At 40.6% G+C, this 15,357-nt stretch overlaps 1 protein-coding gene across 2 annotated transcripts in view; it reads right to left on the bottom strand.

Moving 5' to 3' along the window:
- The window catches only part of LOC118411329 (neuropeptide FF receptor 2-like), a 28,895-nt gene extending 15,043 nt beyond the window's left edge, over window positions 1-13,852 (bottom strand). The window contains exon 1 of one of the 2 annotated variants that reach the window (XM_035813542.1): window positions 13,585-13,852. The gene's annotated coding sequence lies outside the window, so the exon portion shown is untranslated. The remainder of the gene's footprint in view (window positions 1-13,584) is intronic. The other variant, XM_035813543.1, reaches the window with a different exon arrangement.
- Window positions 13,853-15,357: the final 1,505 nt, after the last annotated feature.

The raw sequence follows: 15,357 nt of genomic DNA, 5'->3' as shown, positions 1-15,357 counted from the left end.
GAGATACAGCGCCCTACATCTCCGGCTACCGAAAAGTTACCACCAGCATCAAAGCCATACCTGCATACATGCGGGTAATCATACACATACCTTTCTCTTATGCCCACACTCTATACAGTTCTCCTCCACATTAGAAAATTGCATCTTCTTCTGTTTAAGTTCAAGTTCAACCATGATTGCCAACAGGGTAAAGGAACTTGTACCGAAACTTAAAACTCAGTACTATACAGCTCTAGAAACACCACAAAGAGTAATAAGCAAACTCCAATTATACCTGACCAACAGATATATAATCTTGTACACTCCCGTCATCTGGCAAACTGTCAGTGCCACTAAGTAACCTGATACATTGAAGGTGGCCCAGGCCAGATGATGGTTCTACACCCAACCATAATCTGTTTTTAAAACCAAGCAGATATTGGGAGGATGCCCCAACCACACAAAAACAGGGTCAGCCTATACAGTATCAAGTTCAAGCACTAGGAGGCCCAAAATCAAACCTGACCACCAGGACACCACAAACAACTCACGTACCAAATGGCAACACAATGGCACCTTGCGTTCCGGAGATACAGCGCACGCCCCGTGCCCGCACAAAAGGTAACCTAAAATGTCAAGTTCAAGCACCAAGGGCGCCAAAATCAAAATTGAGCATTATTCAGCCACCGCCGACACATGTGCCAAATATCATCGCGCCAGCACCAGCCGTTCAGAAGATATAACTCCGGAAACACCCCTCCCGGACACAAAATTCGACCTGCCGGGTCAAGTTCAAACGCGACAAGGCCCAAAGTCAATCCTAGGCAACAGGCAACAACCCCCCACCCATGCACCAAAAATCGTCGCAATCGCGCGTATCGTTCCGGACACACAGCGCCAAAAGTGCCCCCAAAACACCAAAAATGCCACCTTCAATGTCAAGGTCAAGCGCCAGGAGGCCCAAAATCACACCTGAGTGTCAGGCTACCACCCCCAACATACGTACCAAAAATCGTCGTGCTCGCACCATCCTTTCACGAGATACAGCGCCCTACATCCCTGGCTACCGAAAAGTTTCCACCAGCATCAAAACCATACCTGCATACATGCAGGTAATGATTAGAGATGTAAGTATAGTTCTTTTGTGATGACACCGGCGCCATGTGCAAGTACCATTGACGCACCTGTCTGACGCATTGGCACGATAATTGGCATTTATAGCAGTCTGCATTGGCAAGGAAGTTTTGAAAGTCAATAATCCTACGTGGGAATAAAGTGCATTTAGATAAGGACCTTTTGACTCCCACGTTTCAGAGAATGTTATTATAAAGCAGCAGTCTTTTCCAAGAATCGACCTTAAACTTAACAAGCCATCAGAGATATGGCACCCACGGCGTACAGTGAATGAACGGATGAACGTTACATGTCTGTTTTGCTGTTTGTAGATACCATTATCGTTGATTACCAAAATATCAATTATGATTCATTTATCATTGGTTATAGTGGATCCAATTATAAATGCTTTAATGGAAGTTTATTTGCAAGTTCGTGCCCGAGGGCTAATTGCAAGTACATGTACATGGTATACACATAGTGACAATGGACAGCCATAAATAATATTCTAATCTAATACTAGTGTTGGCTATTTCTAAACAGGTTGGGTTTGACTTCTTTTTTGGAAGCAGAGGGAGACGAAAATTATCAGTTATCCACGAAAGAAAGCAACCAGCTGTGTTAAAACAGTTTGCTGAAATGAAGAGGGCTTCATACAACGTTTTCCATTTTCCACCTCCTTTAGCACATAGCTTTCATATGTTACAAATTTCGTGGTGTCGCTTGTATTGTATGTACAGTGCAGGTTGTGACCAAATTCAGAGACTAGTTGCTCTATGACTGGAGGGTAACCTCCAGCGACAGAGTCTTGTTGAAAGTTAAAAGCGCATTCTGAACTACCAACAATAAAATACACACACACACACACACACACACACACACACACACACACACACACACACACACACACACACACACACACACACACACACACACACACACACACACACACACACACACACACACACACACACACACACACACACACACACACACACACACACACACACACACACACACACACATATATATATGTATATACTATTGATCTATAATGATACATCTATACTTTCAACTCGGCATGCCAAATATAACTTTGAATGGCCCCTAAGATTGTTTCAATTACGGACGTTGCTGAATTACTTTGTTTTCTATGACGTATTGTCTCAAACCGAGATCAAAATTAGATCCATTCCAAATCTCATTGGTACTAGTAGAGACGTACTTATTACCTTCCCGGTAATGAAGGAAGACATGGGATTACCAATTAGTGGCGGAGATGAACAATGTCCTTACCATACGTTTCAAGATGATACTGGCCATCTTGATTAGATCATCCAGCCAGCCAATCAGGTCTTTTCAATGTGATTAACGCATTTCCTCTGGTTGCTCCTGTACTGCTGTATCTTTAAGTACAGAATACGCGATTAGAGATCCACATATTGTCCTAGATTCAGCTGACTATCGAGGCTGTCAATCTGCGCGGAATTGCAAAATAATCATTAATCAATTGTAGCCTTTCTTGTAAACTTAAATGGGAATTTACTTGTACAGTTATGCCAAGTACAGGCATACAAACAGAAACGTCGTAAAAGAGTAAATTTAGTGACAGGACGTCTAATACCAATATATAGCGGGTTCTAGAACTGCTCCAATACATAGGTTCGGCTTTTTTCAATTAGGGATGTTAAAATACATAATTGGAAATGGGTTTGTGTGATATACAATGTGGTCAAAGGTGCGGAGGTGTTCTCTGGGATTGGACAACAATATTTGGTAGAACGTTGGTCAAGGCTTAAGGATTGACTAATGATGAGAGATTATATGGGAAACTTACTTTAGATTCTATTGGCACATACTACGCACGGTACCGCATACCCCCATTATGGATAATGTCCATTGGTACCAATCGTAGTTGACATAAAATATCTTAAGAACTCTGTTGGCTTAAGACGGCCCATGGCCTGGAATAAAGTAGTATTCTATACATCGATCGTAACTTTTGATTGCTCGGTCGCACTACGATGAAACTTCACACAGTTTTAGTACTACTTTAAACACATTGAATACTTGTGATTTTTTTGTACATGCCGGATTTTGGGTTAGAAATAAACATTTTGGTTAAAAAAAAGTGTTGTTTATTTCATGAGTCTAGTCCCAGCTGGAAACAAGACTTTGAATTATGATATTCTAAAGGATGAAAGCCAACCTTAAACTCATCATTTTCATCCGCGGCTATTTTGTTTTAAATTAGGATTATATTGTTTTTTGGGGCCGAAAACATCAGAAACGACCATTTTTTTTTCAATTTTTCGTTGAAAATGCACCATAGTCAAAAACATAAAATGATTAAACAAAATAGCCGCGGACAACTTTGATAAGAAAGGGATAATAGGTAAATCTTGAATACAAAAAAGATCAGTACTCTTATTTTGAGCTGGGACTTAAGCCGTAAATGTCATAACTTGACCGCACAGACACCGACCAAGGATAAAGGGTCCTTACGGTGCCTGTTTACGTTGAAAAGTCGCAAATAACTACAGGTTCGAACGCGCGTTCGGTTCGAATTACGTAATGGAACATCATAGAACACGCGTTCGAATTCGGCTGGACAAGGGAACACGCGCCCGAACTCGGACACAAATCGAGCGTGCCTGGGCCGTCTTAGCTCAACAGAGAACCTACACGACAATGCCACACTGACTCACACTTGTATGCAGTCCTCCGTAACACATTCTTCTCCAACAGCCTTATCCAAATCCCATGCAGAATCAGGACCACCACGCACCGTATAAAAGGACGTTAATGGAGGTGAAGTGCCTCTTTCTTTATCGTTGACTGAGCTCATAAGATTGATTGGACTTTCACCATACGGTTTCATGATTGGACTATAGCCTGGGCTTGTGACCGCGTCCTTCCCATTTAAAAGTGACAGAATAATCAGCTTGTTGATTCGGTCACTTCCAAGGGAAGAGAAAGAGCCATCGTATTTCAATCTTTGCTCTAGAAATATATTTTGCACTGTATTTTACACTGTCGCGTGCATCTATAAAAATTTTTCTTCCTATATTGGAGTAACGATAGAATGCAAAGGCGACTCTTTCACACAGGATACGGTGAGAAAACAACATTAACAAAATACAAAGACAAAGAATTATGATGTGGCAGAACTATGAGAATAATATCGCCCCATGCTGCCCATATCATAGATATTTTACAGCACTTTTGATATGAAACTGTTAGTGTTAGAAGATTTCTAATGTCGAGTGTTAGAGTGGCTATGCCAGCCGGACACGAGGCAGGGAGGTTATGGGTTTGATTACTGGCTGCACTTTGTGCCCTTGGGAAAGCCACTTTACACGACTTTACTCACCCCACCCATAAAAATGGGCACCTGACTTAAAGTGGGTAGGTATGAGGCAATGAAAGAAGGATAGCATCTGCCTTCCAATCCGGGCCCAAGGCGCAGTGAATAACAACCAGCTGTGTTTACAGCATCAAAATGCGACGAGACTACCATTATTTTCTAAAACATGTTGTCAATTTTCTTGTTCTTTAAATGTGTTTTTTTCCATGTATGACGTATGAAAAAAAGATAGCGGCCGGGATCTACATCGTTTGTAAGTGGTGGACAAGGTCAACATGAACCGCCTCCTATTCATCTCCATAGGCTCTGTAAATAGCAGGTACATTCCCACAGAGAAAACAATACCCAGGTGGCGTAAAGAGTGGAAGCAATTTGCTGACACCAATATAAGATGCTCCAGCAAGTGTCAATTTCTGCAATCATGGTGGGGGCACGATTGCCCTCAAATACGGTGTATTTTAACCCCCTTTTACGAGAATGAATTGCATGTTACCACATGAGTCATTGCAGACCTAGATACGCTGGCATCTACTGAATAAAAAGCGCGTTTGCTTAGCAATTTTTGTAACGATTTGTCGGCAATATTGCTATGAATAAGTTCCGGTTTTATTCTGTGGAATTGCACTAAAATTACATTGGTGTCTTTGCCTTTATAATCACAAACCCTCCTGGACAAAAATGGATTAAACCTTTGGATGAAAAAGGTAAAGACAACAGCAATTTCCTTTTTTTTCTCATGTTGTTCCTCAAACGAAAGTAGGCCTTGAAGTCAGTAGCAAAGGATTGCGGCTGCATGCACCACCCTCAACGGATTGCAAGGACGTAAAGTTGATCTTCTTAGGAAATGATTTATGTAAAGCTACACTTCAAGTCATGTTTGATCACAGTTGACCCATTTTTCCAAGGGCAAACCGGTTAAAGTCCATTCGGTGGTTATTGCCTTATATTGCATGATTACCTGTTTTACTTTCAGCCAAACTGCTGCCTGGAATCCCCGGATGTGGTAGTGACGTCAATCATCTTTACCAGAGTGGTTTTGAATTACAAACGGTACGACTTCTAGGTTAACGGTTTCCTGGCATGGACTTCAAACGATATGATAACTCATTCTGAGTGTTAGAATAAGAGGATTGGCCAAGGAATGTAAGAGGGGAGAATCTAGCTTGAAGATCAACATGAAGTTGAAGACATTTGAACCAATAACACATACTTCACACAGGTATGGCCATATCATATATACTTATCCACTTAGATTGTTCAATTGATGGTTTGAAAGGAATATAAGAGGTACGAATCGTAATTGAATACAAAATAAATAATAAATAAGAATAATAAATAACAACACATTCTCTTACAGAGAAAAGGTATCCCGCGTGTCCATACCCAAACCAATGCTGATGGTGTACCTGATTCGGCAGAGAGAATGTGTAATGAGATAAATAAAGGAAGACATATGTCAACTAACCGACGGAGAATTTTTCATTGAAAAATAATCAAATCAAAACTGATTTCTTTGGTGGCAGGTGGCGAATATCTTGTCTACGGCCCATGTCAATGAAAAATCAATGGTGCTCACAGAAGAAGAAACTTTTAACGAGTTCACATTTTCGCTTCATACCCAAAAATATACCCACTCGCTTTAGACGTTAACCCTTTATGACCAATCTGTGCTGGATATTTAATCTATGACCTTCTGCCGATATAAATTTCATGAATTTCTCCGCTCTTTCACTTTGTATCAATCTATGGTTACAGGTTCTGGGAAAAAGCCTGTATTGTCGGTGACCTGGCAGGCTATTTTGGTCTCTCCCATTGTTCCAGTCTCAGATCTTCGCATCGATGATTCACACAAATAAAAGAGTAACGATGGGTAATCTGATAGAGAGACGGACAGGCGCCAGGACTTCTAGGCTGATAACATGGCTGCATTCAAAGTTTCTACGCACAAATGACACGGAAATAACAGAGGAATGAGATAATGGCCCTTGGCATACTTAATAGAATAACGTTTACTCAACATAACCTCCCCACGGCTTCTGATTTCAACATTACATTTATCATCACTAGCCTGAAATCTGGTTACGGTCGGGATGCTTACGAGATTCTTAAGTGCAGTACACAGGGTTTTGCTGTGTGTTATATGTGACCATGCTAAATGATAGTTTCGTTAACATGTGTGATAAAACTGATAAGATATGTATACCAATATTTGATAGCTGGGTATCTTGCCAGAATGTTCCGACGTATGGGGTGTGCATTTTCTCTACGTCGTTTCTAAATTTTATGCATTTTCTGGCTGAATCTGGACATTTTTCACCATGTTAATGTTGACTCACAATCTGCGAGCAGTGTAATATCCCCAGCCAATACAGACGCGACGAAGTGCATCTACAGGGCTTATGATTGCCCATTATCTGAAGCGTATACTCGCGTCTCCCAGATACGCTGCCATTTGCAGGGCTACAACCAGAGATCTACTGTGACCTCCTGGGCTAAAGGTCAGCCCTGACGTGTACCTCAGATGCTGCTATGGCGTGGACATAACCCATCCTGGTAATTCAAGGTTGCAATGTCAGGCGGCAAAATTGATTATCACAAAATCGCCATCGAGTCTTGAAAAGTTTCAAGGATTCACACCGTTAAGTTAATAATACGCTTTCTGGGTTGTAAAAAGCGTCCCAGAGATTACTGTGGTAAAGGCTATGTAATGAGGGGGTTCATGTTCGGGATGGGCAACTGTGTACTAATCAGGAAGACGCATCGAGTTTACGGTCCGAGGCACATGCCTCATGCCTGCTGATTCGTGTTGTACATGCCAAATGGACGAGTCTGTAAACAGGAAGAGCGCTAAATCTCACTTTATCTAACCAATAAATAGAGATCGCGCATACACAGGATGTTTTTACTCTGTCACCACCGCCACGCTACTGTAAGGGAACCATCTGTTTGACATGACACAAACAAGTTGAATTTTTCCTCTACGCATGATGACATTTCCTAATCCATCGCAATATCACATACGAAATTTCATTTTTAAGCCCCCTTAAGCATTTGCTAAGTATACATAAAAACATGCTTTAAAAACGTAGATTTTGAAGGCTTGGTTAAAGATTGTTCTTTGTGCAGTTCGTGAATGATCTGTTGAATTTCTTATCTATTTCGCTGACCTATATATATTTTATCCACTTTTAATTAAGTCCTGTTCTCAGAAACTACAATAGATCACGACAAATAAACACGATAGAAGGAAAATTAGCAACTGGTAGACCACATCCATCTACGCCATTTTCGTCGTCTTCGCGTTTGAAGATAACAGTACCTCACATAATCATTGTTGTATTGGACCCTCAGTATTGGACTATGTTGCAGTATGAATACTTTCACAAAGTGCAGTTGGTATGTAAACAGATAATGTATCATCAAAGGGACTGACCGATGAACATATCTCACTGTCACTTTCACGTATACAAAACTGTAATATCTTCGATATAGACCATATTTTTTTTCACTGCACAGGTCTCTTAATTGATACATCACCAACTTGACTTTTCTAGATTTACTTTCTGGTTGCCCAATTTGTATTTATGGATGTATGTATGCTGAAATTGTGTATTTCTACTCTTGTTTTATATCTACGATTTGAGTAGAACTGGAATGATTTACATATTGTTTATGAAAAAAAATGTGACTGAAAAAAATCAGAGACTAAAACCTTGGTGAGCTTCCATGTCACAAATGAACAGCACTTGGGACCCGTATGTCAATGCTGTAGACATGAACAGCTCAGAATGAACTACAGCTTGCAGTTTTCGACAAGGTGTAGCTAATCTGTAATGTACAAAGCATGGGCGCCTCATGACATTTGTTTCATAGGCAGCACCCTGGGAAAACCTTTAATACCACCGGCTGTATGAATGTAACTCCTGGCGCCCCGCTGGCAAAGTGCTGCGGCAGTGTTGATTAGATACAGCTAGTTCGGATCGGGTCCATAGACGTTTGCAATCCTGGTACCTATGCCAATAACTTTCCTGGAAGCCTGTCCCTCAAAATTGCAATATCGTCGCTGTAATGGCGACTGCGACTGGATTTTAACACTAACGGCTACTAGTGCTAGCCTATCTGATATTATTGGCATGGAACTGATGGTGAAAATACAACCAACGCAATGTCGGGAACATCTGGGAAAATTTGTTTTCTCTCCCAATCCAATCAGCGAATCTTCCCAGTGAAACATTTTTGTACTATAAAAAACGCTGTGGATTTACATATGGATCCTTACGTGTTAGGCTTAGCATACTCGTGTTTACATCTTTAGCTATCTTATTTTTAACTGTAGGTAATGACTATATCATGGAGGATATCGGGCTATGGCTATTGTATGTTGATGCAGACTCGGCAAAAACAACAAATGATTTATATTCAAAAAGCCTTTAGATTCAATTAAACGTGTATTTTATTTTATCTTATTTCATCGTATTAGTATCTCATTTTTTGAGAATTTTATTTCAGTTTATATTGTTTTACGGCGCAATACAGTGATTGCGGATACCAAGTGATTCATGTAATATCTTTATATCATACCATTTCCTATTTCCTTACGACATTGTTGATAGGCTATTCCCTTACTTCCTCTACCCACAAAAATCTTATCATATACCCGGAGATCCGTTTTCTAAATCGGCCACACGAGGATCATTTTAATGTCAAAGGTCTAACCACTTCCGGGAATACGAATATGGAATGTAGATTCATAGACCCTCAAATTTCATTGTTCACTTTTTTGTGTGCACTGACGATGATTTAGGATAAACATTTCAACCGGGAAAGAGAGTGACTCCCTGTGACACAACAGCGAGGAAGTATAACAATCTTTCTACTAACATTCATCAATTTTTTTTTAGAGAAAGGTAGTTTAAAGATACTTGATTTGTTTATCTCGATCTCCAATGAGACTTTACGTGATGTTGGAGTATAGCGTTAACACTAACAATATTATGCAGAGCAAAACTATAATGTCATTGACATTTGCAGCCACATATTTACAAAGAGCACAAAACAACCCAAGCCATGATCCATGCGGAAATACAACAATATTTATACTTATATCATTCATACATCAATTTGTTTCCGAAAAAATAGCTTAAAGATACTTCACGTTGCATTATAGTATCAGCACTAACAATAGCATGCACAGCAAAGCTATATTGTTATTGACATTTGTAGTCACGCTCATACAAAGAGCAAATAACAACCTAAACCATGACCCGTCTTATTTTCTAGTGGTATAAATATATCCACTTTATCTGGATGGAAACAAACCTCCATGCAATTTCATATGCAATTACATTATAATTAGTTCCAAAAATATTGAGATGCAATGCCATAAGGTCGATTTGACTTACCACATAAAGAGGAAGACCTGAAAACTGAAAATTGACAAAGTGCTAATGTTACATTGATAATGTTACAAGTACGTATAAGATGATTCAAGCGTAAATAGATATCCTGTTACTCACGATTACCTGAAAGGATTGCCTGAACGCCTGTCACCAAGCTGGCCACGCCGAAAACCTCCCCTACTGAACTTGTCCCCTTGGATTCCTCTAAGCCAGAATGTAAACTTAGCCCTGACATTTACCTAACATTTGCATTCCAGCGGAGAGATAACAGAGACACGCAAACTTCCCTCTCGGGGCCGACGGACTCAAGCTGACAAGCATTCGTCATGTTCGGAAATGTCGGACAACGCCCTGCCAGCTTAGAATCATTATACATGTATGTGCATTTGTTTGTACAAGTAGCATAAATCATGCCCCGTCATTTTGTTAAAGTTCTCACGAAAGCACGAATCATCAGTAGGTTACATTCTACCTTCAAAATCGATGTGGACCAATCGCTGTTAGCTATATGTCGAAAGCAAATTATATTTTGGCAAGTGCTCCAACCGCACGGCAGATGGGCAATGTGGGTAGCCATATGCCACTTATCTTTTACAACTAGAGGGATAGTGTTACTTAATGAAAATGGGGAGTGTACGGATTAAACGAAAAATTAAAAGGAATCGGAACGAAAAATGAAGAAAGAAATCCATCCATTCACTGTTGAGTTACTCTGTTTCAAAGTATGCAAAAAGCATGTCCCTAATGTTCCAATGAAAGTTGGTAGGAGGCCCAAACGCATGTCACGTTTTTATCTGTTAATGCCTACTCTACAATACACAAAGATACAGAAACTGGATTATTTGCTGATGTACCGACAAAAGTTGGGGGCGAGGAGGGGGGATGATTAAAGCCTAATAATTTTGGTAGGTTAAGGGCTAACCACATATGATACATATGGCAATTCATTTACAACTGTTCAACTGCAAAACCACAATCGCTGTCAATGAATCCAGAACTTTCTTTACGAGGTTTCCAGAAACGCTAGATTTAACTGGATTGTCCTTGACATTGCTTTGAAAATTCCATTAACCCATTCGAAGAACCGGTTATCTTGTATCTTTAACATGAACTTACTACCTTAATCGTACTCCTACACCGCTTCTGACGTGAACGCCCACTTAAGAGGGTCCCTCTGCGCCGATAAGTCTAGTTTACATGCCATTGTAGGGCTCCCCGGTCTCCTAACAAACCCCGCTTTATCACACAGAAGCAGTAATGAGGAAATCAAGGCCGTCACCCCAAATGAAAGCTCGCATTGAGTGATAAATCTGTAGGTTCAAAGGTGAAGCACGCTACTCCGAACCGTTCCCTAATCCCCAGTGTTATAGCTAATGTCAGGCAGGGGTAATCCGGTCAACTTCCTGGGAATTACTGCCGAGTACTTTTAAATTGGAGAGGGCAAGTTCAAAACAACTCAGGGAAAGTATGATATTAAAGTTTTATCCATCACTTCAAATCTCTTTATATCGCCGCAGCAGAAATGCACCCGTTTCAACGACCCCAATAAACATACTACGCACAAAATCACAGCTTGTAATAGAGTTTTGACTCAAACGATATCTGCTATAAAGCCAGTTTGTGGCAGTAAACGTGAATTGAACCAATCGTTGATTCTAGAGTTCTGAAGCCACAACCCATTTACTAATCAAGTACGAGATGAACAAAAGTTTTTAATCTAGTTGACGAAAACGTTAAACGCCAATTAACGTTTGTTTGTTTGTGCATGTATTCCATATATACTCTAAAACACAGGGTCTCAACTTAACGTCCCATCCAAGAGACGTCATTGATGAATCTAGGCAGTCATTCTCATATGAGTCGAATGGGGAAATTGACGTCAAGAACTCTAAGTACAGGCCTCAGCCACGGATTCTAGTAAAGAGCACTAATGAGGGACGCTATGCAGTGTTGCAGAAGCGCTGAAACGCTGGTTTTTCTCATGACACTTGTCTACAGCACTCACCAGGACTGCATTACATAAAATTGCCTCGAGGATACATAAAACTGCACTAGAAGAGGGCTATAAACTTTTATGCCACACTTAAGTACAGCCATAACATCCTACATAGAATCGCCTTGTAAGAATTATATGCTGGTCAGGAGAGTCAACCCACGTCACATGTCGTCCTACTACAGAGATTGTGGCCGCCGAGAGACAAGAGGTTTGACAGATTGCATAACGAATTAAATACATACAGGACGACTTCACGCTTTGCACTAGACACTTTATATATTTATGGGGTTTCGTGTAATTAGATGCATATGTTTGCAAAGGCATTTGGCCATAGATCATTGATTAACAAAGTTTTTTGAAATGTTAAATTTCAACTGAATCTTTTCTTGAAATTTCAATCGAGATACAAACAGTATAGAAAACACTTGTATACTAACTAGTAAAATTTATGATAACTACGGTAACCTATTTTATGCAAACGTTTTAAAAAGAAAGTCTATCGAACACAAAATGTGAGCAGTATCACTTTCCGGTCATACATTCCGTCTTTCCGGTGCAATTGCCAACTAACACGAAATGTAAACAATGATCACTATTCACGATGTATATGGGACACGTAAATATCTCCTCTCTTCGCCATTTAACGGTCACCAGGACAGCACATTAACTTTGAACAAGCGTTGCTAGAATCTATAATGTAGGTCATAAAACCGCTGGGAGATTTCAAATTACAAGAACTTGCAACCCACATAGCGCTATATAATCACTGAAAGCCTACCAATGCAGGCATAAAAAGCAGTGCACATCTCCTGGATGATAATATTTTGGACAAAAATCAGATGTCTCGGCACGTGTTTGAGGCACGGTTTCTGTTATCGTTTTTGGCACGCTCCTGGTTTATACAGGTAACGCCAGTTCACCTTTATCCGAGGGAACTTTATCCGTTGGTTTTGAAAACAGGGTACTCATCTTTAACAGAGATATCATATCAACGGATAGCCTGGATACCATACCCAAACCTCAAAAATATCTACTTGATAGATACTTGAGATCGGGCTGGGGTTTGGTAACCAGGCTAATCAACGGACGGTATGTGGTTTCAAATTGAAATATATTCAAAATATTTCAGTTCGAGTCCACTACTACCCGTCGACGAGATATGCCTAACTACCAAGTTTTGAAAAACAACGGATAAAGGTTACCCAGTTGATAAAGGTGAACTAGCGTTACATTTTTTGTTTGTTTTGATCTAAAAGAGGAAGGAGTTCTCTGGCCGTTTGGCTAACGTGTCCATGTCAGAGGCCCTTTTCGTACAAACGTGTGCTTGGCTAGCCAGTTAGCAGCTGCCGCATCACGGGACTCTCATGGGGTTCGCGAGTAAACAAAGTCTGCCTTCCTTTGTCCACGCTGTTGGAGAAAGTAAAGAATCCGCACGGGCCAAGGCTGGCGTTTACAAGGCCCGAGCCAAGGCCTAAGAGCTCTTTCAGACGGTTGAGATTATGTTGGCGCCATTGAATAGTTGAACACCTTTTATTTCATTCAAAGCCTATACGGTTCAGTTGAAGCTATACCGCCATATGCGGTGTAATTGGTATCAAAGTCCTTGTAGAAAATACTACAATGCAATAAAACATGCGAAGATACAGAAAAGCGTAGCGCAATGTAGAACAGTTGCTTGCAACAAATCTTTCAAAATAGCACGTTTCGAGTAAAAGATTGGATACGCTTACCCCCTACCTTTGGCGTCCACCTCGCACACCATGAAGATCGCAGGAAAAGATGTTAAAGCATCGTCCCCTAACCGTCTGAACCTAGAACTCAAGATTCAGGTCGTCCAATTCAAGCCGCCCTCTTCGACTTGCCCAAGTCAAATTGGCAGTCAAGTACGGGACACGCTTCAAATGCGGCCTACGTCGAGAAGGCTCCGCCTCAGAATGACGAATAGATGCCTACATATGCGCGTAGTGAACTGTAAGTCTTCACCGTGGCTGCTGACGTCAACACCCAACTAGAGTAAGGCGGGCGGCCAAAGCATGGAAATTTTATGGATGATATCACTGAGCGCCTTGAGCTTTGCTCGATTTCTAAAAAAAAGGACTGAGAAAGGTTGGTCCCTCCAGTGTCAGGAAAAAAACAACAACCCATAGTACGAAAATATACCCTGTGGCAGGCTTGAGTGTACATGTACTCGTAGAAGTGTGAAGTACATTTTAAGTCATTTAGTGTAGTCGCAGAAGTGAATCTAATTCGTAATTGTAGATGTGACGTCACTAATATGATAGCTTTGGGTAGAGTTCTAGAAGCAACGATGGTATTGTAGCACAGGTGTCAACTTCGGAAGTGATACTAGGCTACCACAACAGTATAACTTTGTGCAATTCTTAATTAAATACAGGAGTTAAACATTTGTTGGCTGCACGCTGTAATACCATGTTTTGCTTGATCCTTAATACAACGTTTATGGCTTCTATTTTGGAAGATTATACATCTTTTACCCATCTTGTCTTACCATCATGTCATCTCGCAGACGATTTTAAGGTTGTTACAGATATCATCCATACGATTCACTTGCTGCGGCCTAAGTATATGTTTTGCACCAGCAGAGTCCAAGGTTTGCATGCCAAATCATTTCCAAGTGTGCTGATGTTTTGACTAATGGTCTTGGCCGTGGAGTGAGATCCCGCGGTTTAAGTCTGGGTTTCCTGTGAACAACATGCCCAGGAGGACCCACGAGCCCCCGTCTTTAACTCATGGTCACAGTGCCATGTCAGTTAGGACTAAAAGAAATGAACTAAGTAAGTATTTTTGACCGAAACACTAACAAGAGGGCGTATATGTTCCTATGTCTGTGTTTTAAAAATGAACTCTTAAAGTCGTTGATAAATGCCAGTTTTGTTACTCTAATTAGAAATCTCGACCTGTTCTGGCGTATTAAAATGAGTTACTTTCACGGTGTTCTGATATATCAGGCATTGTATTAACAATTATCAGGCCTCGAGTCAGGAGATATGAATGATTAGTTTCACATGAAATGCAGAAAAATGCTATGTGTAGGCAGCATGACCTGCCCAGCCCAAAACCTGTAGAACAACAAGATATATTGATGTATGTGTGTGCAGAAATTGATATGCAATGATGTAGGCGGAGAAAACTAAATTGACAATGTCGGAATATATGTTATGATTTATTTATAGGCGAAATGATTTACCTTGCTGTAAATCGATGTACCTGTAGAACAACAAGCGAGAGCATTTTCAATCAGGATGTATCGATTTATTCAGGGCGTGCAGGAATCGATCATGTAGTGCTGTTGGTGATGCGTGTCAAGATAAACATCATCATCAATCAACACCATCCAAGTTCAAAATGATGTCAATGAACCTTTGCTACTATTAGCCCTGTTGACATGGAGGGTGGTAACACTGCCTTCTGTTAGATTATGTGGTTTTTGACCACCAAATTTGCATAAGAGGGTGAACGCACTCAATGAAGTTACACTAATG

Source organism: Branchiostoma floridae, chromosome 3 (genome assembly GCF_000003815.2).
Source record: "Branchiostoma floridae strain S238N-H82 chromosome 3, Bfl_VNyyK, whole genome shotgun sequence".
NCBI classification, from domain to species: domain Eukaryota; kingdom Metazoa; phylum Chordata; class Leptocardii; order Amphioxiformes; family Branchiostomatidae; genus Branchiostoma; species Branchiostoma floridae.
Note: the sequence above shows the minus strand (reverse complement) of the source record. Positions and strands in the feature narration are given on the sequence as shown.